We start from the raw sequence: 3,976 nt of genomic DNA on the forward strand, positions 1-3,976 counted from the left end.
GATTCATTGGGAGGTGGGGGTGGGCACTGAAACCCAGGGGACCTTTTAGCTATTACACAAGCGGCACTTCCAGTGAGAATAGCCTTGGCATCCCAGGTTCCAGGCATACCAAGAGCTCATCTTGTTGATTTCAGGTTCTGCACGCCCTGCCGGGCCTTTTGGGTTTACCGTGTTCTGCAAAGCGCACAAAGCTGGGCACTGTCTCTTTAAATAGTAGAGGCTGAGATGCTCTCAGGCCACCATGACATATCCCAGCATTGGACCAGCCCTGAATAACTGGAAGGACGCCTGGCTCGGCTCTCAGTGACAGGGAACACCACCAGGGAGCATCTTGGGAGCCTGGTCAGAAGCAGCGGGCTTGGTCTGCCAGCTGCAGGCCTCTCTCCTGCCCTGCGGGAGGGCCTTGCCTCTGCACCCTTTGCATTTGACTGCAAAGAAAGCCGTGTGGAAGAAAGGGGTTGCACTGTTTGTCCTGGTGAGTTTTATTGCAAACTGTGCCTCTGGGTGGCGTGTACTTATTTTGCTTAAGGAGTGTTTGTTGTCCAATCCCCCAGTCCCTGCAGAACGCAAATGGAAAGGATTGCAGTGGGGACTGCGTGTGTGTTGGAATTGACTGGGGAGTCAGAGAATATTTTAATCCTAGGTTAAGAGCTGGGCATGCACTCTGGCTGGGGTGGTGAGAACGACCCTCCTGGGGCATCTACTAGTAGAAAGCCCAGTACATCTGGTTTGAAGGGAGCAGGGAGGTCCAGGTGGTCTTTCCTGATGGGAACCAGCTCTGCCTAGACACTGGCAGGTGATCTGGCGTTGGTAAGCAGGTCGGAGAGAAGCTTCCACCTGTAGCTGAGCCCTGGCCTGCCCTGGGTGTGGCGAAGCTCACTCACCCTGCACTGAGCCTCCCCGACCACTGGGAGCCCAAAGGCAGAAGACAGGAGAGGCCGTGAGTGGGGTTGGGTTCAAGTCCCGCAGCCCACAGCTTGGCTGTGACCTGGCACTGACTAAAATATTGGGTTCAAAAGAAAGGAAGGTCTGAGCTGTGACTTACAATGTCTACATTTTCTAGACGCATATTTCATTTAACAGTTTGCTTGTGGGGAAAAGGGAAGGGAAAAAAAATCCTGCGTTAAACACACTAATATTTGTAAAGTGCTTAGAATTGTACTGGGTACATAGTGATCACATAAATGTTGGTTAAATAATAAATTACTAGTAAATAAAAGTCTAAGTGGCATAAAGCAAAGCAATGACTCCTATGGCAAGCCTGACTGTAAAATGCCCCGGGCAGAAAAAAAACACTTCTTTTTCTTTAGTTAGTCATTCTCTGCATATGCGTTTTCAGTGGATGGGAGTTAAGAGCTATTTTAGTTCAGGGCAGTCAGGCTTGCCCCTGAATTGTTGTGAGGGTTACATGTGATGTCATAATAAGAATGGTGACAATGTGCTGGGCACTGCGCCCTTATGTTTTAGTTACTATGCTCGCTGCTTCAGATGTTTTAAAATAGGCATTATTAGTCCTGTTTGCAGAGAGCAAACAGATGCTCAGTGCACTTCAGTTAACTCCCCAAATTCATGCACCCTAAGAAAGCAAGGGTAGTCAGGTGTGGCTGAGCCCAGAGCCACAGTGCCTAACCATTGGACCAAACCACCTCTCACAGACCTTGTGGACAGTCCTGCTAAAGTGCCTGCTATGTGAAGGACATTGGATACAATTTTTAGTATGATTCTTTTTTTAAAAATCTAATAATATAACAATTTTTAAAAGATCATTGAAGAATTTTTCAAATAACTTATTTTCACTTAAATATTAGAATGCATATATGATTAGCTACAATGAACAGCTACTTTCAAATAGTAAAATAATGTGGAATGATTTAAATAATTTAAAGTGATGAGATTTTATGACAGTTCACTAGCAGGTAGGTGTGTGTGTGTGTGTGTGTGTGTGTGTGTGTGTGTGTACTGCATTCTTAGGCAAAGACGCTTAACATCCACACTGGGGCTCTCTTCATACACCAAGGCTGGCCTGCAGGAGTGTCTATTTGAGCGCATCTTTGCCACGCCCGCCCGGAAGGGCTAGTCTCTCCCTGTGACGCTAGGCGGACCAAGTTCAGGCAGCTATGAATCAGCTGATTTCCCTGGCTGCTCTTCCCCCACCTCAAATGGCCAACTCCCCACCCCTGGCAGGGACGCCAGCCGAGCCTGGGAGCCAAGCCAGGCAAACTTCGCTTGGAGCATACCCGGTTGTGCTCCGGTTTGCCAAGGCTAGGGAGGGCTGGACCCCGGCACAGGCTGTCTCATAGTTGCCAGGACTCTCCCTCAGCCCCTCTCATCCAAGCTGGCCCGCTAGATCGGTCCACTCCAATCCTAGCGCGGCCTGCGTGCAGACAGGGACAGCTGGGGAGCGCGGTACAGAGGTGCCTGCTAAGACCACAGAGCAGGCCGGGTGCGCCAGGAACCGAGAGGATTGGGGCATCTCCCAACGCTGAAGTGTCAGCCGCCGCCCCCCACCCTCCCCACGTCCCCGAGAGTCATCCAGCTTCGGTCCCTACGTGAACTCAGCCTGCGGGAGTGAGCCCCCGAAGCCCAGCGCTGGGCACCCGCGGGGCGAACTCCGGCTGGCTTTCCCCACGTGGGCTGAGGGGGTGGAGGGGCCACGTTATTGGTCAGCGCTCGGTTTCCATGAACTCGGCGGCGTGAGGGGAAGCGGAGGGGAGAAAGCTCCGCGGTCTCCGAGTTTCCCGTTAAAGTCGCAGCGGTTTTGCAGTGATTGACTTTCTCCCGAGGCGCCCTGAAGGCGAATAACTGTCTCTTGCCCCCACCCGCCACTTTCTGCCCTTTCTCCTCCCCGAGTCCCGCCCTCCCGCACACGCTGACCCAGGGACACACCCCACTGCGGCGACGCAGACAGGGCGTTGTTCCCGTTAAAGGGAAGGCCGGGAGCCTCCCGCCCGCCCCTGCTCGGAGCGCGAAGCCCCGCAGCTCAGCTGTCTTTGGGGACGCCTGCAGCCGGAGGAGAACTCAGCGAGTCCGGGCCCGAGGGCGCTCTGAGGATCGGGAACCGCTATCCCTTTGGGCTGTAAGTGCTTCGGTCGGGGAAAGTGGAGGAGACAGAGGAGAAACGTGGGCATCTTCCGTCGATGGTGCCAGAGAGCGCGGAGCCCGCGCAGGCTTCGGCTGGCCAGGTCCCTGAGCTTCCCATATCGGGCGTGGGCAGGCAGACCAGGGTCTGTCCCTTGCGGTTCCTAAGGGTTTTTTAAGGGTACAGAGTGGGGTGCGGCTGATCTGTAAACCTAAGGGGCGCGGGTGTTGGGGTCGGGATATGGGGCAGGGGCGGAGCAGTTTTCGCCTCCCTGGAAATGAGCCTACTCGGGACTCCTTGGCAAGGCAGTGCCTGCGGTGGACATCCCGGGGTGCTGTGGTTCCCGGCTTTCTAGCTGAATGCTGATCCTCCTCCTCTTGCCCCTCCCGGCCCTAGGAGCCACTGGATTTATTTAAGCCTTCTTGGAGACCTCAGAAAACTGCTGATTTCTCCCTGTACAACCCTGGATTTCTTTCAGGGTGTTGCTTATGGAGAGTAACGAAGGGGCCTGGGATTGGGTGCTTTAAAACCAAGTTATGAAACATCTCCCTGGCCCATGACTCCGTCCTGAAATGGTCCCCAAAGACTCAACGGGTCTCCCAACTTTACCCATCCTCTAACAGGTCACCCCGTCTCCAGTTCCCCAAGGTCCCTAAAATGAGGGGCGAGGACCGCACCGCGCGATGGCCGCTGCCGTTCTCCTGGGACTCGACCCTTCCCCCTCCGCCTCTGCTTCCCACCGACATTTGCTCCGCTCCATTAGATGGGCGGCTTAGTACACAAAATACCCTTCAGGATTTAAAATTGGGAAGTTAACTAACATTGGCTTTTTCAGAAAAGGTTTCACAGTCCCAGCTCTGCGGGAGCCCCGGCTCCGCGCGCTTAGGGCCCCGAGGG

The 3,976-nt window shown here is 54.1% G+C and overlaps 1 protein-coding gene across 2 annotated transcripts in view; it reads left to right on the forward strand.

The window, feature by feature from the left end:
- Positions 1–307: 307 nt before the first annotated feature.
- PMP22 (peripheral myelin protein 22) overlaps positions 308–3,976 on the forward strand; it is a 28,720-nt gene continuing 25,051 nt past the window's right edge. Inside the window, exon 1 of one of the 2 annotated variants that reach the window (XM_015563266.1) lies at positions 308–475. The gene's annotated coding sequence lies outside the window, so the exon portion shown is untranslated. Of the gene's footprint in view, positions 476–2,903; positions 3,077–3,976 lie in introns of those variants that run through there. The other variant, XM_006762740.2, reaches the window with a different exon arrangement.

The sequence above is a fragment of the Myotis davidii genome, unplaced genomic scaffold, assembly GCF_000327345.1.
Source record: "Myotis davidii unplaced genomic scaffold, ASM32734v1 scaffold398, whole genome shotgun sequence".
Taxonomy (NCBI): Eukaryota; Metazoa; Chordata; class Mammalia; order Chiroptera; family Vespertilionidae; genus Myotis; species Myotis davidii.